Raw genomic sequence first — 23,061 nt, 5'->3', positions numbered from 1 at the left:
TCCAAGCCGCCACCTCGCCCACAGGGGTAGGACGCAACCACCTCAGATGCATACTACTCAACACCCGCTCCGCCCGCAAGCACGCCATTGAACTCTGGGACCTACTCGACTCATCCTCTCCGGACGTCGCCTTCATAACGAAGACCAGGATGAACCCTCCTCGGCGCCCGACATCGCCATAGCGATCCCGGACCGCACCATCAAAGCAGGAGGAGGAATCGCCATCGTCCACAGGAACATCCTCAGAATCTCAACCAGCCCTGACGACACCCTCAGCACCGCCGAACACCTGGACTTCCAGATCCACATCGATCGCAACACCACCCTCAGAGAAACCCTCATCTACAGACCCCCCGGACCCTGGCCACAGTTTAGTGACTCCATCGCCGACTTCGTCAGCACGCACACCCTTGTATCCACAGACTACATCCTCCTCGGAGACCTGAACTTCCACCTCGAGAATACCAATGACCGCAACTCCACCACCCTGCTCGACAACCTCACCAACCTCGGACCCAAACAGCTCGTCATGACTCCCACCCACTCTGCCGGACACACGCTCGACCTCATCTTCTCCGCCAGCAACCACGACACCTTCAGCCACACCACCGAACTCCACTGAACCGACCACCGCTGCATCCACTTCATCTTCGAGAAACCCACCACGCACCACCACACACAACGCCCCCCCCTCGCAGCTGGAGCAAAGTCACCGAAGACCAGCTTATCGCCACCCTCGCCCGAAATCCACCAACTGACACCGCCGACACTGCCGCCTGCAAACTCAGGCAATGGATCGACGACTGCGCCAACACTCTCGCCCCAATCAAGAAACCCTCAAACAGACGCACCAACAGAAAAGCCATCTGGTTCACCGCCGACCTCCAGGCATCCAAGCAGACCTGACGAAGGCTCGAGAAGAAGTGGCACCACAAACAGACACCGGACAGCAATGCAGCCAACAAGAGCGCCATCTGCAGATACCACCAACTCATCTGAACCGCCAAAATGAACTCTCCAACCCCAACCCCAGCTCCAACTCCAACGACATCCTGCCATCGCAAGTCCTCTGCGACCCCCTAGCCACCTTCTTCCACCGCAAGATCGCAGACATCCACGACAGCTTCAACAACCAGGCCTCCCTGACAGCCACCGACACCTCAGACCCACCGCCCCCCAGCCACACCGACCCCTTCTCTCCTGGACCCACGTCAACGACGACGACACCATCAAAATCATGAACACCATCCACTCCGGCTCACCATCAGACCCCTGTCCACACCACATCTTCAACAAAGCCAGCTCCACCATCGCACCCCATCTCCGCAAGATCATCAACAACTCCTTTGAGACCGCCACCTTCCTCTACAGCTGGAAGCACGCCGAGATCAACGGCTTACTCAGGACAACCAAGGCAGATCCTAAGGACCTCAAGAACTTCCGGCCCTTCTCCCTACTCCCTTTCCCGGTGAAAGTCATTGAGAAGATTGTCAACAGGCAACTGACCCTCTTCCTCGAGGAGAACAACATCGTGGACCCGTCTCAATCCGGATTCCTCAGCAACCACAACACGGGAACTGCCCTCATCGCCGCCAACGACAACATCAGGACCCTGCTGGACAACGGAGAAACCGCAGTCCTCATCCTCCTGGACCTTTCTGCCACCTTCGACACCGTCTGCCACCAAACCCTACGCACACGCCTCCACAACGCAGGGATCCACGACAAAGCTCTGGACTGGACAACCTCCTTCCTCACCGGCAGACCCCAGAGTGTCTGCCTCCCTCCATTCCGATCTATAGCCACCAAGATCATCTGCGGCCTACCCCAAGGATCATCCCTCAGCCCGACACTCTTCAACGTCTACATGGCACCGCTCGCCCACATAGCCCGATCGCACGACCTCAACATCATCTCATACGCCGACGACACCCAGCTGATCCTCTTCCTCACCAAGGCCCCCACCACTGCCAAAACCAACCTCCACTAAGGAATGAAGGCAGCCGCCGAATGGATGAAGAACAGCCGCGTGAAACTGAACTCGGACAAGACGGGGGTCGTTATCCTCGGCTCCACCCCCTCCGCCTGGGACGACTCCTGGTGGCCGGCCACACTGGGAGCTGCACCGACACCCAGCAACCACACACGCAATCTGGGGTTCATCCTAGACTCATCGATATCAATGACCAGGCAAGTCAACGCCGTCTCCTCCTCCTGCTTCAACACCCTCCGCATGTCCTGCAAGATCTACAGATGGATCCCCACCGGAACCAGAAGGACGGTCACCCAGGCCCTCGTCAGCAGCAGACTGGACTACAGCAACGCCCTCTACGCTGGAACCTCGGCAAAACTCCAGAAACGACTACAACACATACAGAACACCTCTGCGCGCCTCATCCTTGACATCCCCCGCCACAGCCACATCACATCCCACCTGAGAGACCTGCACTGGCTCCCCGTCAACAAGAGGATCACCTTTAAGCTGCTCACCCACGCTCACAAAGCACTCCGCAACACCGGACCAGCATACCTCAACGAACGACTCACCTTCTACACCCTGATCCGACAGCTTTGCTCTGCTGACCTCGCCCTCGTCACCGTCCCCCGCATCCGAAGAGCGACCGCCGGCGGCAGATCGTTCTCCCACCTCGCCGCCAAGACATGGAATACCCTCCCCATCCACCTGCAGCAGACCCAGGACCTGCTGACCTTCAGGAGACTTCTCAAGACTTGGCCGTTCGAGCAGTAGCAGCACCCTCCCCCCCCCCCAGCGCCTTGAGACCCTCACGGTTGAGTAGTGTGCTTTACAAATGCTTGATTGATTGATTGACTGTTAAAGGCACTCGTCTTTGGCTCGGGCCTTTAACGCTGGTGCGGGCCTTTAATGGCCAGTAAGGCTGTAGCTATGGCTATAGTTAACAAACAAAACCTTCCTTTAGAACTTCCTTTAAGCCTTGTCAGCAGTTCCAATGGACCTAGGCTGAGTACATAAGGTTATTCCCTACCTCCAGTCTCAAGTTTTCACCTACTAATCATTGCTTTGCGTTGTACTAATCTAACTAGTTCAATTGAGGCAAAACAAGATAACAACACCCAGAATGCATTTGGCTATCCCACAAAAGCCCAGGACTGGAAACAGTGTCCATAATGTCCTAAAGGGAGATGGTCACCATAACTGGACGCATCTTTTATCATTCATTTCATAAAGTTCAAGAAAAAACCTCAGGTAGAGGGGAGGCAACTTCAAGACCTCTTCAAATGTCTTCTTGCCAATGCCAACATTATGCCTACAATCATTCGGTGTCCTTGCCAGTGGGAGACAGACTCTGCTGGTTTACAGAGACCTCATAAAGAACCATATATACGGGTTTTGGAGACAAAACAGCTATGGAATTGAGTTTACCTTGCTGCTGACAGATTCAGGGTTATCATGACCCCTGTGCCATTACGTCAGCTCAAACAACACGTTATTAGATGAAGGACCTCCACAAAAAGACCTCCATCTCTTCAATTTCCCGGATAGAGAACTGAAAGTATATGGTCTCGTCTTTTTGGTCTACAAGCCTTTAGAATGTTTCTGGCTAGTCATAAAGCTAAAAGGAGTAAATTAGGTTCTGAGACCTGTAGATTTCACGAAGGACAATCTTCAAAGTGGCTAATTGGAAGATTCACTCTACATGCGGGAGAAAGGATGAAGAAGATACTAAGGCCTAGATTTGCAAAGGCAAAATTTTGTAGGGCACCCTATCACTTTGAGCATCGCAAGCATGTATACCAAGACATACAGGCACATGCATCAAGCTAAAATGTGCTCGCAAAATTAGTGAATAGCTATTTTAGCATTTTCCAATGCATCAACCAATGATCACAAAATCGCAATTATACCGATTCGCTAATACCGGGAAACAAGATATAGCAAATCCTTATTAGCGATAAAAAAAAAGCGGGAGCAAATAAAGAATCACAAAAAAAAATCGCAATGCAATGCATGTAAAATTGCAAATAGCGATTGCCATGAAATTCGCAATTTAGCAAGTGCAGATTAAGGGGAATCAGAAGCAGGTGGTAAAAAAAAAATATTCCCTACAGCTGCAAAGCATCAGAGGGCTATTTAAACTGACCAATGAGGCCATGGAGGCTTTACACAATGACCGGTTGAAAGCTGCTATGATACTTTACCTCATAGCCGAATTGGAACCACTAATGCAGCGCCAGACACGTAGGACCCATGCAATCCCTACCCATGTCCAGGTGCTATGTTGCCTGCACCTACTTGCATCAGGAAGTATCCAGGGGGTAGTGGCAGTAGCTGGAGGGGTATCACAAAGCTCCCTCTCACGTTTCTTCAGATCCTTCCTGGCTGCCATGATGACTATGATCCACAACCACATCACCTTCCCCACAACCCAAAGGGAATTGAACAAAACAAAACTCGAATTCTATCGATTAGCCCAGTTCCCTCATGTGATTGGATGCACAGATTGCACCCATGTAGCCATATGTCCACCAGCAATCAATGAGTATATCTTCCGTAACAGGAAATCGTATCACTCAATCAATGTCCAAGCAGTGTACAATGGGAAAAACATCATCACCGACATTGTAGTGCAATACCCTGGGAGCACCCATGATTCATACATCTTCCGACATAGTGGCATTCAAACACGCCTGCTCAGGGGGGAATTTGGCGAAGGACACCTGCTAGGTAAGACAATATACTCATTCACACAAATTAAGTATGATATGGCATTGCATACCTGACACTAACACCATGCTTACTACCCTGTAGGTGACAGTGCATATGCCGTGAGGAACTATATCATGACTCCATACTTGAACCCAGCCTCCCCACAAGAGCAGCGGTACAATGCAGCACACATCAGGACACGTAATGCGATCGAACGGACATTTGGATTGCTCAAAAGTCGCTTCCGCATCCTGCACAAAACTGGTGGAGCGATGCTGTACCACCCGGAAACCTGCTGTAGGACAGTTTATAAGAGGAAACAATGGCTCAAGTGGATTGATACTCAATAATATGATTTACAGCCAAAATTACAATAAATGAAAGGGTTAAATGTGGCGTCAGAAAGAGAAGTTAACCTCACACGTCAGACTTAAGGTAGAAAAACATTTTTTATATTCCACAATAAAAGAGCACTTTGAAAGTTACAAAAACAATTTCACAATATACAAATTCACAATACACAAATAAATGACAATCTTACTGACAAAAACAAAGCAAAATCTTAGTACACATTTGTGAAAAAAGTGTCCCAGTGAAACCAGTGAATAGACATAAAAAAGAAATATCAAAAAACTATACCACATACAAAGGTTTCAATCTATCGTTATAAAGGCGATCAAAAAGAAAGAATTAGAATGATCTAAGACACTCATTCATTGCAAGTGTCATAAAATATTTTGTATCGCCTATCTCGTCAACGGCGTTTCGACCCTGTCTGAAGTAGAGGGTCTCTTCAGGACAATCTAATGTGGGAACACCTAAAAATTAAATAAAAAACTGTCAGAATACCGTGCTCTCTAGTATTGAGAACATATTTTAATTTTAAAGTGAAGATTTTTTAAGCTATCTACCTGGTCATCAAGCGGTTCCGATATTATGAATATATAGTGTCACCGTGCCAAAAGTGAAAGAAATAACTTACAGGGCGCCCAGGTTGGTTGCTGTAGAAGAAAGACATTGTTGTTACTGGATATGGAAGGGGGGAATGCGCATGAGTCTCTATATATTCCCTGCTGACTTACCCCTGTGAGGGACAACTCAACTAGAAGCCGATAATTAATTCCAGTTCTGTTCAAATAAACGGACTCGATGTAACGTTCAATCCGTGTATAGGTTAAACGCGTGGCTTCGCGGTACGAACTGCGCAATGGCTGTCATTTAGTGTTGTAGATAGAAATGAACTATAACAAAATGAAACAAAAAAGGACAAAATGTCTCATAAAGGGCCCTCTAAAAACGTATTAAAAATTCTGAAATGAAATCTAGATAAGACCATCCTTACCTATCAATATCTGTGAAAGGCGTGTAAATCCACCGCGTAACGTTTCGGCAGGGGAACAATCTCCAATCTGCATAGTACGATCACAGCGATTGGTGAAGAAGGTGCTGGCTATAAAGGTGATTGGATGTGAAGTACCCAATAGAAACACTACATGCTTGTAAGCGTCATGAAAAAAAACCTTACGAATCGATAAACAGATAAAGTGGGCACTGACAATTGAATATAAACTTTATCAATACGTTTCCAAAGCCATACACAATCGAGGCTAAATCCCTGAATAAAACCAAAAAAAGAAGAATAACGCTTAATTGGACAAGAGGCAAAATCTCAATGTGTACCACGCATATAAAAGCGCTTCTATAATTACATTAAAAAAAGAGCGATGTTGCGTGTACAAAAGCGGCATTTGAAAGAGCTGTACAAATCAATAAGCAGCTAGAATGAACACGAGCAGGTGGTTAGAAAACATTTTTTTAGTGCACAAATGGAGTAGGCACGGACCCTTGAATGTACACTTTCTCAGTACATTCCAAACAATAATTATTTCTAGGTCAGGTCACTGAATGAAACAGTAAAAAATAAAAAATAAAAAATAAACGAGCTAGAGGAACCCTACTTAATAAACAGGGGACCAAATCGCAATGTATGCCACGCATTCAAAGGCGCTTCCATGAATTACATAAAGAAAAATAAATAAAAAAAGTGCGTGTATGTAAATGACATAGGAAGACTTTCCTAATCAATAAACAACTTAGGTAGGCACAAGAAGTGGAAATTATTTTCAACCGTACACTTTGAACAATAGTACACATATTTTTGGCCTGGTCTGCAAGCAAGGAAAAGTGTGATGTAAAATAACACAAAGGGAAGAAAATGAGCCCCACAAACAATTTTAAAAAAAAGCAGTATAAGCTACATGCACAATGTTGTAAAAAGGTTTCAACAATGGCACCAAGGACAAGAAAATAAACGATGTAAGCTACATGTACAATGTAGTAAAGAGGTTTCAACAATGGCATTACGGACAGGGAAATCAATGGCAGTAAAGTCGATGAAGACTAACACCACGTGTTTTATATATTCTATAACAGATATAATACTCAAAAGAGCGTAATCTACACAGAATAACCATACTTTCTGCCTGAACACTGTCCGGATCGGTCCGAAAGAGATTATAACCAAACCACAGTTACTGTCTGTATAAAAGATCATCACATCATATACATGCTATCATGTTGATCTGAATATAGCAGATCAATCATCACTTTTTCACAAGCACTGTAGCAGTGCAACACAACACAAATCCAATGTTTGAAACCCTGATTCATTTATACATTCATCTATTTACAGCAGAAAATACTGGTTCTATCATTGCTCTGCTCAATGTATGTGGCCATTAAAGTATCATATGTTAACAACTGAAAGTTATATCAACAGCCACAAAAAACCTGAACAGGGAGCGAGGAAGACATTAGATTAAAGTTGTAATAAAGCCTCGCCATTCTTCAGCCGAATTTAATCCTTGTCTGATAGAATTAGTCCGTTCTATCCAACGACACTCCAATCTTTGAAGTGTCTGTGATATATCACCACCTCTGTTTGAGGCTACCACTTTGTCTATCACTTGCCAGCGTATGTCATTTGCTGTATGACCTTTCTCCATAAAGTGGTTGACTAGTGGTGCATTAAGAACTTTTTGAACACTGATTGTCCTAGAACTCCTGTTCTGTACACTCTCCCAAAAATACATAAGAACATCACTCACCCTCCGGGCCGTCCTATACTGTCAGGATGTGGCTCAATTTTGGAGCCCATTGGTCAGTATATAGACTTCTTTATCAAAGATTATGTCCCCTTACAAGAAACCTATGTGAGAGACTCCATGCATATGATCAATCTGCTGGAGGATAAACCATATGATGTTGCAGTGAACAAACTAGCGACTTTAGATATCACTTCATTATACACTAATATACCCCAACAAGAGTGTATAGAAGTGATTCAGGACTTATTAGAAAAGAGACCTAAACCCAATCAGGTCCCTACGTCCTTTATCATTACACTCCTAAAGATTGCCTTAACACATAATTATTTTGTATCAGATGGTGAATATTACAGACAGTGTTCAGGTACCAGTATGGGAGCAATTTTTGCTCCAAATTTGGCGAACATCTTTATGGACCACTTGGAGCATAAATTTGTCCTGAATGAAAGTAATGTATACCAGTCCAAGATCACAAATTGGAAGAGGTATATAGATGATATTTTTTTGATTTGGTCTGATACGATTTCTGAGTTTAATAATTTTGTTCTATACTTAAATACTGTCCAACCATACTAAAAGTTTACATCTACCATACATGAGTCCAGCATTGTCTTTTTAGATTTGAATATACTGCATGAAAGTGGAAAACTGTACACTACACTGCACAGGAAACCCACAGAACGTAACACCTTACTTGCCTACAACAGTCATCATTCTCGTGCACTAAGAGATGGCCTACCCCATGGACAATTTTTGCGACTACGTCGTAATTGCACTAAAAAAGAGGATTACATGAAAGAGGCGAATATTCTAAAAGAAAAATTGCTATTGAGGGGGTATCCAAAGAAGTTGGTAAAGAATTCGTTGAAAAGAGCTTGGTTTTGTCCCAGGGAAACGTTACTTACCCCAAAGGTCAAATCCACAGTGAATAAACTTATTTGTGTCACCACCTTTGGTATACATACCAATGCAATTCACAAACTTATCACAAAGAATTGGCATATTGTGAGAAGTATTGATCCTGTACTAGATGTTCCTATGTTTGCCTTCAAAAGAGGCAAGAACATCAGGGACCATCTAGTCAGATCTTCAATGGAAAATTCAGTACAAATGACTGGGTCATTGGAATCGGCCTGGGGTCTCCCCAATCTGAATGGGCATCACAAATGCGGGAACTGCGTGGCTTGCGAATTCACGGTCAACACAAAGAAATTCGAACACGGCAAAGTACAACAGCAATTAAATTTCTTCTCAAATTGCAATACAAAAAATGTAGTGTATTGTATATTCTGTCCATGTGGTCTACCTTACATTGGCCAAACACAACAGACTGTGAAAGCACGAGTGGGGCAACATCGAAGTAGAATCAGGAACTCAGTTCTTAATGCACCACTAGTCAACCACTTTATGGAGAAAGGTCATACAGCAAATGACATACGCTGGCAAGTGATAGACAAAGTGGTAGCCTCAAACAGAGGTGGTGATATATCACAGACACTTCAAAGATTGGAGTGTCGTTGGATAGAACGGACTAATTCTATCAGACAAGGATTAAATTCGGCTGAAGAATGGCGAGGCTTTATTACAACTTTAATCTAATGTCTTCCTCGCTCCCTGTTCAGGTTTTTTGTGGCTGTTGATATAACTTTCAGTTGTTAACATATGAGACTTTAATGGCCACATACATTGAGCAGAGCAATGATAGAACCAGTATTTTCTGCTGTAAATAGATGAATGTATAAATGAATCAGGGTTTCAAACATTGGATTTGTGTTGTGTTGCACTGCTACAGTGCTTGTGAAAAAGTGATGATAGATCTGCTATATTCAGATCAACATGATAGCATGTATATGATGTGATGATCTTTTATACAGACAGTAACTGTGGTTTGGTTATAATCTCTTTCGGACCGATCCGGACAGTGTTCAGGCAGAAAGTATGGTTATTCTGTGTAGATTACGCTCTTTTGAGTATTATATCTGTTATAGAATATATAAAACATGTGGTGTTAGTCTTCATCGACTTTACTGCCATTGATTTCCCTGTCCGTAATGCCATTGTTGAAACCTCTTTACTACATTGTACATGTAGCTTACATCGTTTATTTTCTTGTCCTTGGTGCCATTGTTGAAACCTTTTTACAACATTGTGCATGTAGCTTATACTGCTTTTTTTTTAAATTGTTTGTGGGGCTCATTTTCTTCCCTGTGTGTTATTTTACATCACACTTTTCCTTGCTTGCAGACCAGGCCAAAAATATGTGTACTATTGTTCAAAGTGTACGGTTGAAAATAATTTCCACTTCTTGTGCCTACCTAAGTTGTTTATTGATTAGGAAAGTCTTCCTATGTCATTTACATACACGCACTTTTTTTATTTATTTTTCTTTATGTAATTCATGGAAGCGCCTTTGAATGCGTGGCATACATTGCGATTTGGTCCCCTGTTTATTAAGTAGGGTTCCTCTAGCTCGTTTATTTTTTATTTTTTATTTTTTATTTTTTACTGTTTCATTCAGTGACCTGACCTAGAAATAATTATTGTTTGGAATGTACTGAGAAAGTGTACATTCAAGGGTCCGTGCCTACTCCATTTGTGCACTAAAAAAATGTTTTCTAACCACCTGCTCGTGTTCATTCTAGCTGCCTATTGATTTGTACAGCTCTTTCAAATGCCGCTTTTGTACACGCAACATCGCTCTTTTTTGAATGTAATTATAGAAGCGCTTTTATATGCGTGGTACACATTGAGATTTTGCCTCTTGTCCAATTAAGCGTTATTCTTCTTTTTTTGGTTTTATTCAGGGATTTAGCCTCGATTGTGTATGGCTTTGGAAACATATTGATAAAGTTTATATTCAATTGTCAGTGCCCACTTTATCTGTTTATCGATTCGTAAGGTTTTTTTTCATGACGCTTACAAGCATGTAGTGTTTCTATTGGGTACTTCACATCCAATCACCTTTATAGCCAGCACCTTCTTCACCAATCGCTGTGATCGTACTATGCAGATTGGAGATTGTTCCCCTGCCGAAACGTTACGCGGTGGATTTACACGCCATTCACAGATATTGATAGGTAAGGATGGTCTTATCTAGATTTCATTTCAGAATTTTTAATACGTTTTTAGAGGGCCCTTTATGAGACATTTTGTCCTTTTTTGTTTCATTTTGTTATAGTTCATTTCTATCTACAACACTAAATGACAGCCATTGCGCAGTTCGTACCGCGAAGCCACGCGTTTAACCTATACACGGATTGAACGTTACATCGAGTCTGTTTATTTGAACAGAACTGGAATTAATTACCGGCTTCTAGTTGAGTTGTCCCTCACAGGGGTAAGTCAGCAGGGAATATATAAAGACTCATGCGCATTCCCCCCTTCCATATCCAGTAACAACAATGTCTTTCTTCTACAGCACCCAACCTGGGCGCCCTGTAAGTTATTTCTTTCACTTTTGGCACGGTGACACTATATATTCATAATATCGGAACCGCTTGATGACCAGGTAGATAGCTTAAAAAATCTTCACTTTAAAATTAAAATATGTTCTCAATACTAGAGAGCACGGTATTCTGACAGTTTTTTATCTAATTTTTAGGTGTTCCCACATTAGATTGTCCTGAAGAGACCCTCTACTTCAGACAGGGTCGAAACGCCGTTGACGAGATAGGCGATACAAAATATTTTTTGACACTTGCAATGAATGAGTGTCTTAGATCATTCTAATTCTTTCTTTTTGATCGCCTTTATAACGATAGATTGAAACCTTTGTATGTGGTATAGTTTTTTGATATTTCCTTTTTATGTCTATTCACTGGTTTCACTAGGACACTTTTTTCACAAATGTGTACTAAGATTTTGCTTTGTTTTTGTCAGTAAGATTGTCATTTATTTGTGTATTGTGAATTTGTATATTGTGAAATTGTTTTTGTAACTTTCAAAGTGCTCTTTTATTGTGGAATATAAAAAATGTTTTTCTACCTTAAGTCTGACGTGTGAGGTTAACTTCTCTTTCTGACGCCACATTTAACCCTTTCATTTATTGTAATTTTGGCTGTAAATCATATTATTGAGTATCAATCCACTTGAGCCATTGTTTCCTCTTATAAACGTTTGCCCTGGCTCTTTGTGAGAAGGGTTTCCTTGTTTCTTGTTTATGCTGTAGGACAGTGGCAGCATTTGTATTTGTAGTTACATTTATAGGGCGCACAGCTACCCACAAGGGGTCTCCCGGCGCCGATAGAGTTAGTGATTACCCATCGCAGTTGTTAATGAGAGAAGAGCCAGGTTTTAAGGTCCTTGCGGAATTTCAGCAGAGATGGTTCGAGTTTCAGCATAGTCGGGAGAGAATTCCACAGCCTAGGGGCAGCACAAGAAAAGGAGCATATGCCCATTCTCGTCAGTTTAAAACGAGGAATCAGAAAATTGCCATGAGCTGATGATCTGAGGGGGCGGGATGGAGAGTATGGTTGGACCAGGGCCTTAAGATAACCTGGGGCCGACCCTTGCTTGATTTTATGCAGAAAACAGAGGGCTTTGAATTTGACACGGTTTGTGATACGGAGCCAGTGAAGGTCTCTAAGAAAAGGAGAAATTGGGGATCTCCACTGGACCTTACAGAGGAGGCGCGCGGCTGAGTTCTGTACAAGCTGAAGTCTCCTCTGAAGCTCCTGGGTAACTCCTAGGTAAAGCACATTGCCGTAGTCCAGGCGAGAGGTGACTAAAGCCTGAACCACCTGGCGTCTTGTCCATTCTGGGAGCATCCACAAAATTTTGCGGAGCCACCCCAGGATGGAGAAGCAGGTGGCTGCCACCTTAACCACTTGGTGTCGCATGGAGAGCGAATCATCCAGGACAAAGCCAAGGTTGCGAACCTGGGTCACTGGAAGGGGTAGACCCATTTCTGACGGCCAGTGTGCAGGGCCCCAAAGGTGTTTTTGCTTGCCCAGAATGAGCACCTCCGTCTTATCTCCGTTCAATTTCAGGAGGTTCGCCTGCATCCACTCTGCCACTCGGCTAAGTCCTAGTTTAAGAGCAGATGGAGCATTAGCTGCAGCCGAGGAAAGGGAAAAAAGAATCTGGGTGTCATCAGCCTATGAGTAAAGGGAGAGACCGGAGTCTTCCACGATGGTAGCTAGGGGTCTCACGTAGATATTGAAGAGCATAGGGCTCAGTGAAGACCCCTGTGGAACACCATACACGGATGAGCGGACAGAGGAAGAAGAACCGGAAGAGACAACCTGAAAGGTACGGTGATCTAAGAAAGAGGCCAGCCAAGCAAGAGCAGGGCCAGTCACTCTAGCCATTCTCAGGGCATTCAAAAGAATGGAATGTGAAACCGTGTCAAATGCGGCGCTTAAATCTAAAAGAATAAGCGCCGCGGTCTCGCCATGATCGAGACGGATGCGTAGGTTCTCGGTAACCCCCAGGAGGGTTGTTTCAGTGGAGAAATGAGAGCGGAATCCCGATTGGGACGGATGTAAAAAACCTGTGGTCTCCACATGAGATGTAAGATGTATGTTAATATGCCTCTCCAGGATTTTTGAGAACATAGGCAATAGAGAGATGGGCCGAAAGTTGGCGAGCGTCTTGGGGTCCGCACCGGGTTTTTTTAAAAGTGGCACTACTAGAGCTCTTTTCCATTCATCCGGGACTATAGATTCCCGCAATGAGAAATTAAGGAGCTCTTGGATGATTAATAGAGCATCAGGGGAAAGCTGGTGAAGAATGTTCATAGGAATTGGGTCCAAGGGGGAACCTGAGTTGACCTTTGTTAAACAGGCGAGCAGCGAGTTGGAATCTAGCAGGGGCCATTCAGAGATCAGTGTTTCCTGGGATTGCGGGCTCAATAGGGCCAAAATAGAGGGGTCGGGGGGGGGTATAGGGGAGGCTCGGGACAGGGCATTATAGATGGTTTCGACTTTAGATATAAAAAAGTCAGCAATTTCGTTGCATTCTACTTCCCCTAGCGCAGGTGGAATGGGGACGGTATTTGAGCCAGCTAACTTCTTAACCATGGAGAAGAGGGCTTTCGGCCGATTAATGGCCTTTTCAATAGACTGTGAGACAAACAGAGCTTTTGCCTTTTGACAGGCTTGATGGTATTGCCTGAGTGCCGAACGATAGATTAATTTATCATTCAGGGCATAAGTTTTTCGCCAAGATCTCTCCAAGTGTTTACATTCGGATTTAGATATTTTCAGATCGTCCGTGAACCATGGGGCAGGGGCGAGATGCGGGGTTGATAGTCTAAGACGCGCTGGCAGATGGTGATTAATATTGGAAGTTAGCCAATAGGATACTTCCTGAGCCAAGGAGGTGCACCCAAGATTGGTGTCGGGGCAGGTGGCCATAAGAGAGGCGTTAAATGCCGAGATGTTCAGCTTAGACCAAGCTCTGTGGTTATTCCAAGTGCCAGGAAGAGATATGCACTTTGTGATATCAGCAGACAGAGTGAAATGAATAGCATAATGATCAGACCAATCAAGGGGGAGGGCAGGAGAAGTACAATCAAGCAGAATGTTAGAGATGACAGGATCAAGTAAATGACCTGCCTGATGAGTAGGACCTTGGTTGCGCAGTATTAGGTTAATAGCCTCGCAATCTGATAAGAACGATCTACTTGGTCCAATCTGCGAGTCCTCTAAATGGAGATTTAAGTCTCCCAGGATGGTAAAATTCGCTGCCTTCATAGCATGAGGGGCTACGCACTCAGCAAATGAGGTTAGCCACTGTGTAGGCTTGTCCGGGGGGTGGTAGATTAAGATGCCCGATAACGTCAATCGAGGGGAAACTGCTATCTTGAAAAGTGCGGCTTCACAGTTTGGAAAGGGAACTGCGTCCAGAGAGCAGGAATAGATGTCTTTAAAAATAATCGCTATCCCCCCACCTTTCCCAGTGGCTCTGTCTTGCCTGACTATTACGTATCCAGGTGGCAGGGCGTTTGCTACGTCTGGGCCAGAGCTCGCATGGAGCCAGGTTTCCGTTAGGAACAGAGCATCTGGCTGGGTGGAAAACAGTAGCTCGAAGATGTGGTCTCTGTTTTTAGGCAGAGATCGACAGTTAATGCTCCAGAACTTATAGGGAGGGATTGAAGGCACTGAAGGTGCCGTGTAACCGGAAAATGCAAAGTTACAGTGCGAGCATTTTGACGATGTTTTAAGCGAACAGTCAAGAGGTGTACAGGAAGGAAGGATATTGTTAAGGCAATGAAGCTCCTCAGAGGAGTAAGTGAATAAGCTGCAAAATGGTATCCCAAAATGGGCAAAGTGTCGGACCGCCGGGCGCCTCAGGGCGCGGACGGGTGCTGACGGGCTTGCCTTTGGCGCGCCTTCGGCGTGCCGCCGGCGCGCCCGCTGCGCCCGCCCGCTGCGCGGTCGAGAAGTAGCGTGTGTTATATAGGGGTAGGAAAGGGAGGGACTCATCCCAGCACAGGTGCGTTGTGAGACTCAACCCCCAGCGGCGGCAAGCCCTGCCTCCAACGCGTCAGATTCTAATCGTCTGCGCGAGGAGCGGGCAATGAATGCGACGTGCAGGGTGAGTACAAAGCTTGTGGTTAAAAGACACAGAATATTAATATATAATGCACAAAAGAAAAACATACAGGTTAAAAATTCTTCGCTGTCTATCCTCCGGCTTCCGCCTCAGAGGAGTCGCAATCACTGAATCTAAGGCGAGCGGGGAGGCGGGAGATTAAGTAAACGGGTAGGCGGGACTCGTCCCAGCACAGGTGCATTGAGAGACTCAACCCCCAGTGGCGGCAAGCCCTGCCTCCAACGCGTCAGATTCTAATCGTCTGCGCGAGGAGCGGGCAATGAATGCGGCGGTGCAGGGAGAGTACAAAGCTTGTGGTTAAAAGACACAGAATACTAATATATAATGCACAAAAGAAAAACATACAGGTTAAAAATTCTTCGCTGTCTATCCTCCGGCTTCCGCCTCAGAGGAGTCGCAATCACTGAATCTAAGGCGAGCGGGGAGGCGGGAGATTAAGTAAACGGGTAGGCGGGACTCGTCCCAGCACAGGTGCGTTGAGAGACTCAACCCCCAGCGGCGGCAAGCCCTGCCTCCAACGCGTCAGATTCTAATCGTCTGCGCGAGGAGCGGGCAATGAATGCGGCGGTGCAGGGTGAGTACAAAGCTTGTGGTCAAAAGACACAGAATACTAATATATAATGCACAAAAGAAAAACATACAGGTTAAAAATTCTTCGCTGTCTATCCTCCGGCTCCCGCCTCAGAGGAGTCGCAATCACTGAATCTAAGGCGAGCGGGGAGGCGGGAGATTAATCATGTGCAATGTTGCATAATATAGCTACAAGGAGAGGCATACCCATAGAGGTGTCCGACACTGAGGACAACCAGCCCCCTGTACACCCACGACAGCCGCATTCGGCAAGCTCAGCGGAAGGGCAGAGGAAACGTGCAGAGATCACCCAACATTACTTCTGAGGTACGTAATAATGAGACAAAACACTCGCATTCTTGAACTGCAAAGTTTTTATTTGCACGTGAGCAGGTAGTGGTGTGTGGCTAAACATAGATGTTGCTTAATAGCACATTTACTGCATGTACCAAAGCACAAATTAAATACATTTTGGACTTCATTCTCAGTCACTATGAATGTCTTGGACATGGTTACGCCACCATGGAAGATAGTCCGGAGGTATGTTTGTGTTCAGCGCTTCCTCCCACGCACACCGAGACGTCTTTCACCTGCATCTGCATCCTCACTCATGGGTGCAACTGTAGGTGTTGTCCTGCGTGTACTGCACCTCCTGCCAGTGCTGACTGGCGCTGACATGCTGCTAAGGCTGGATGCCCCTTCACTCCCCTCATCTCCTGTGACATTGCTGAGCCCACCAGTACCAGTATGGAGCTGTTCAACAGCAGTGGTTACTTGGCCAAGGGCCCTGGCCACATCCCCACAACAATGGCCCATGTCAATTTGCATTGCCACCGACCTCCGTGACACCAGTGCAGTTGCGTTGCACAACTTGTTGTTTGATCTGGTATAGTCAGCCAAGCGCGCCATGAATTGGCGATGCCTCCTCCTCTCTGTGTTGTGTCCCTCCTGCATCACACGCGCAAGCTCCTGCATTGTGGCGTTAGTGGGCCTGTTGCCTTCCCTAACCGCTTGAGTCAGTTCACTCACGCAATCTGCCATGACTGAAATGTTCTTGTTCATCTTTGTCATTTGCAGATTGATGGCTCCCATATGTCATGCTTGCAGGCGCTGCACCCTCATCATCTGCGACTCCACACCTCCCCACACATTTGGAGTTGATGCCTCATGTGCTGCTATGTGGCCCCTTGACCTGCGTCTTCGGGTCATCCGGACCTGTGCCTGAGGTTTGGTGGTGGTCCTCACATTAGGCTGGCTTGGCGCAGGTGTCCTTTCAGGATCCTGATCGCTCTCCATTGTCTGAAGAGTAGGGACTGTGGCCCTGCGTCCTGGGGGTGCCTGGGATGTGCTCGGTAGTGTGACAGGTTTCGTAACGGCAGTCTCTGCAGTGGTCTGTGTGCTCTCTCCGCATTCACTGTCATCAGTGTCTACTTCTTCAGCATCTGTGGCGGGAAACAGTGCAATATTAATTTGTGTTGGTGCAAATGTTTTGCCACATTAAATTTAGTTTGCTCTTAAGATCTCACTGTCTGTAATCACTGACTGCAATGCAGTTTTGGAACTATGGGCTCACAATGTGGAATTTGACTACCAATTTGGCACAGGAGACTACAACTCCCATGATTTTTTTTTAATTAATTTTTCAACACAAACAACACCCCACATATAGAGCATATCCTCAGTTGGAGACATTTCCTTTGTTACATTGCTAGATTTTATATCGTTAACCATTTGAACGCTGTCCTCCTCACACACCAAGCTACAAATGACAATCCCTCATCCTCTATTCCCGGTGCCTTTAACATCAATGTGTACAGTTGATTCCTTCTGAATAACTCAGTACTCTCAACCTTGTTGCCCCCTATGTGTTCCTACCCCTCCCTCTCCCTACCCCCTATCCCCTTCCACCGGTGTGCTCCAAGTATTGTACCTAGGATAACCATTCATCACCTTCATGCTGGGGTATGCGGACCTCTGATCACATGAAGGTCGTGCTCCCGTTTCCGATTACTCGGTTCCCTCTCATTCTCCCATGTATCACTCCCATATCTATCTATCTATGCTCTGTGCTCTCCTTCATTGTCCCCATCTTCCTCTAGGTTATCTGTATCCGATTCCGGCTCTGGGGTCTTCAACTGAGTTACCAATGCTTCCCATGCCCGTGCTGTTTCCATCGATTTTTCATTGTTCGCTCTCCTGGCCTGTTGCATCCGAATTATACTCTCACTGGCCGCCCAGTTTATGAACTCCGCCTTCCTGCACTCTACTCTAGGGCCCTGCTTCGACTTCCATTGCCTTGTCAGCTCTCGCTTAGCCAATAGGAGCCCCAGGTCAATGAATTTACTCGTTAGCTTAGTTTGCGCCGTGTGGGGGAACCAGTGCAGTATGCACGCCCCCATGTCGGGCTCTAACCGTCTATCTGTCACCCCACTCAGAACCTCAGCCGCCTCCTCCCAATATGTTCCGAGCTGCGGGCAGCTCCACAGCATATGTTGCAAGTCCGCCTCCTTTCTGTTGCATCTTGGGCAACTTGCTGAATCCACTTGAAAGTATTTATTTATCTGCTTCGGGGTTAAGTATGCCCTATGAATGATGTAAAAATGAATAAGTTGGAACCGAGCGTTCCGCGTGCCTTTCCATGCCCTTTCCACTATTTTAGCCCAGGCCGTCTCAGGTATATCCTTCCCCAGGTCTACTTCCCATTTCACGCGCAACTGAGTCAGTGGCTGTAATACCTCCGTCACCATTCGCCTACTCAGACATGCTACTGCCTTTATCGTCCCCGCTGCCATCACCACATATTGGCATGTCAGAGATGTCTGTGGCTCCGATAGCCCTTCACCCCAATGTTTCTGAATCATAGAGATCAGTGCAGCATGCAGCAAAAAGGCACCCCCACGTAAGCCATACCTGTCCTGTAATGTCTGAAAAGGCAATAGAACCCCCTCCTCGTATAAGTCCCCAACCATTTGCAGCCCCATCTCCTCCCATTCTGCTAGCTCCGACCAGTCTCCGCCATGCGGTAAGGCCGTGCACATGCCCAGGGGAATCTCCGGAGCGTATGGACAAATATTACCGCTCCTGCGCCTGCATCGATTCCAGCAAGCTCTTAATGTTTTCGCCTCGATCCCCAATGACTCCACCCGCAATCGCTGTCCAAGAACTATAAACGACAACACATGCCTCGGAATCCAACTTCCCTCTGAACCGATCGGGCCCCGAAATTCCCGAGCCACCGCCTCTGTGAGCCACTGCAGCTGGGCCGCTAGATAATACACCTCGAAGTCTGGAACGGCTCGCCCTCCTTCCGCCCTGGGTCTCATCATCGTGGCCAGTGCCACTCGCCGCCTACCACCCCCCCACAAAAATCCCCCTACCAGGGCTCTAAGTGTCTTAAACACCCCACCTGGGATCCAAATCAGCAGCATCCTGAAATAATATAAAATTCTGGGCAGTACCACCATTTTCAGTAGTGCAACTCTGCCCGCCACTGACAGCGGCAGGGTACTCCAAAATGCCATACTCCCTTTGACCCCTCGCGCTGCTCTATGCACATTGCCCTCCAATAAGTCCGCCTGCTCATGGTATATGTTAGTCCCCAAATAGCGGAGGCAACAGGGCTCCCACCTTATTCTCTCCAGTCTAGTGGGGGGAGCCATCGCTCAAGCTGCTGGGAACAAGCATGTCTTCTCCCAGTTCACGCACAGCCCCGATACCTCCCCGAATAACTGCAATAGTTCCGTCGCTCCCTGAAGCTCTTCACCGGGGTCGGCCAGAAACATCAGCAAGTCATCAGCGTAAAGCGAGATGTAATGTACTTCCCCACACATTTCCAGCCCAGCATAATGCCTCCCTGTTCTAGCTCGCATCGCCAATGGTTCAATTGCCAATGCAAACAGGAGTGGTGACATCGAGCATCCCTGACGCATCCCTCTTCCCACCGAGCAGGGCGGCGATACCATCCCCCCGTTCGTACTCTAGCCGTCGCAGAGTCATACAGAATTCTTACATATGCCTCCCCCAAACCCATCTTGCGCATCACCTGAAATAGATACAGCCACTCCAGGCTGTCAAATGCCTTTTCTATGTCCACTGATAGGATCACCGCCGTTGACCTCGGAGCCTGATGTTCCGCCAGTATTCGCAACAGTCGTCTCACATTAACAACCGTGTTGCGTTTGGGTATAAAACCCGATTGATCCCGGTGCACCAACCTCGACATATGTGGGAGCAGTCGGAATGCCAATATCCAGCTCAGGATTTTATAGTCTGTCGTCAACATTGAAAGCGGACGATAAGCCTTCACATCCGTGGCTTCCCTCCCAGGTTTCAGGAGTGGAATGATAATAGCCTCCCTAGTCGTCTCCGGCAGCCTCCCTACTGTATGTGCTTCCTTGTAAACCGCCTGTAACCGCGGGGCCAGACACTCAACATACTTGGCATAAAATTCTATGGGAATACCATCCACCCCAGGTGTCTTGTTGCGAGCCATACGTTTAATCGCGCTCCTAATCTCTCCCACCGTGATTTCACTACCCAACATGTCTCCCTCCTCTTTACTCAAGCTCGGCAGGGCCACCTCTTCGAGATACTCCCCTATACTATCAGGTCCCCTAGCCAGTTGAGTGCTGTAGAGCACAGCATAATAGCCCAGGAACAATCTGTTTATCCCCTCCTGCGTATACACTACCTCCCCCATAGGAGATGCCAAGCCCAATATCATCTCTCCCCTGCCAACCATGCCAACAAAGCACTCGCTTTGTCTCCCTCCGCGTGCATCCGCGCTCTATAAGTCTTATAGTCGTAGGAGCGCAGTTTCTCCACCTGCACCGCCACAGCCTCTTTAGCTTCCTGCACCTCAGTCTGCGCCCCTGGCCGCCCTGGGCTATCTCTCTCCGCTTCCCTCAATCGCCGTTCCGCTTTCTCCAGGTCCTCCATTAATGTTTTCCTCACTCCCACCACCTTGCTAATGCAGATGCCCCTAACCACCACCTTGAACGCGTCCCACTCAATTGATGCCGATGTTGCCGTTCCCTCGCCTTTTTCAAAATACTGTGCAATACCCTCCCCCAACTCCTGGCTAAAAACCGGGTCCTCTAGTGCCTCCGGTCGGAGCCGCCAAGTCGGTATAGGTGATCTCTCTTGGTTCCATCGCATCCGCACTAAGAGCGGATTATGGTCCGATATCGTTCTTGCTAAGTACTCGCTCCCTATCACCTTAGCGTGAACATCCGGAGTACCTAATATTGCGTCCAAACGCACATGCAGGTCATGTAGACCAGAATAGTAGGAGTAATCCCTTTCCTCGGCATGCTGAGCACGCCAGATGTCGACCAGGCCCCAATTATTTTGCCATGCTCGTCTTGCCTTGGAAATCTTATGTACTGGGGCACTGGGAAGCGGCGGGTGTGATCTATCCCTGTCCACATCCTCTATGGAGTTGAAACCTCCCCCCAGTATTACCGTACCAGTTAAATACGGCGCCAGCCTCCCTGACAGTTTCTCGAAGAAGGAGGGTTGGCCTACGTTGGGAGCGTACACACTGCACAGAGCCACTTCCACTCCATTCAGCCTACCCATCCCCACTGCAAACCGTCCTTCTGGGTCAACCAAGTGCTGTGTTGGCTGAAAAGGTACCCCCGCTCTGACCCACACCAGTGCACCCCTGGCAAAGTCCGAGTAAGTGGTATAAAATAATTGCCCCCTCCACCTCTTCTTCAACGCTGTCCCCTCAGAGCAACTGAGATGTGTTTCCTGTAAGAGTGCCACCTGCACCCCTCGTCTCACTGGGTAGGCATGCACTTTGTGTCGCCTATGCATTGTGTGGAGCCCCCGCACATTCCATGTGATACATTTCAAGTCATGTATTGAGCCCATTTGTCCAACAATCTCCCCCCTGCACACATCCTCCATCCAAGAGCACACCGGTGTCCCTATCTCCACCCAGCCCCTCCCCCACTCCCTCACCCCAGAACAGGCCCTACAACGCTAGAACCCATCCAAACTACTGCTCAACTGCTCCCTCTACCCCCTTAAGGAGCTACAGCCACACAAACGTATGGGAGGTACGCCCTTAGCTTCAGAGAACCGGACCCCAATTAGGCCTCCAGCCTGCGCCCGATCCCCGTATTAACAAATCAGCCCCCATAGGAGCCACACATCAACACCTCATCTTCCTCAAATTTCACACCATCCCCGCATTGCCCCCGGGCCGGAGTAAGCGGGCCCCCACCCCCTCAGCACTCGTCTGGTCTCCTCCCGATCTTCCCCCAGAGTTATTGTACAGTACTTTCCCATGCCCGGCATGTGCCTACATCACCCATCCATTAGCTCATCCGCAGTCCCAGCTGTCACATGAGGCATTTGCACACTCCTGGCTTCCGACTGTTCAGCGTCCTCTTCCGTAGTGCCCCCTTCCGAGTCCGTCTTCGCTGAGGGCAGTCCCCTTTCCACTTGAGAAATGGCCGAGACAGCCTGCAAAGCATCCGCTCTTTCCCTGTCCGTTTGGGTCTCTGTCGGCTTCTGAGCCGCCGGTTGCCGTTGCCGGTTACGCCTCAGTCTGCCCAATCGAGGCCCCTCCACCCCCCCTCCCCCAGCTCCTCTCCCCGCTCCTCCTGCACCCGCTCTACATCTCTCGAGCCAGTCCCAGGTCCCTTCCGGACTGTCCTGGAAGGACATCTTGCCATCCACTATGATCTTCAATCTTGCTGGGTACATCAGTGAATATTGGATCCCCTCCTCCCGGAGTGCTCTTTTCACTGCCACAAATGACATTCTGCGGCGCTGCACCTCAAGCGTGTAATCCGGGAATAAGGATACCCTGCTGTTGTCCACCGTGTAAGGGCCCACCAACCTCGCCTTCTGCAACAGGAGATCCCTGTCCTTATAGTGAAGCAGCCTGGCTACCACTGGCCTAGGTGGTCTCCCGGGTGCCAAGGGCTTGGCAGGCACTCTGTGGGCCCTCTCCAGTGTAAAGAATGACGACAAACCTTCTGGTGCGACAGTCCCTTTCAGCCACTCCTCCAGGTAATTCCCCCATGCTGGTTCCTTCCACCCCTTCAGGTAGCCACACCACCCGAATGTTATTCCTTCGATTCCTCCCTTCGGCATCCTCTGCCCGCCTCTCCAGTGCCCTCAGCC

Source organism: Triturus cristatus, chromosome 1_2, assembly GCF_964204655.1.
Source record: "Triturus cristatus chromosome 1_2, aTriCri1.1, whole genome shotgun sequence".
In the NCBI taxonomy this organism is placed as follows: Eukaryota; Metazoa; Chordata; class Amphibia; order Caudata; family Salamandridae; genus Triturus; species Triturus cristatus.
Note: the sequence above shows the minus strand (reverse complement) of the source record.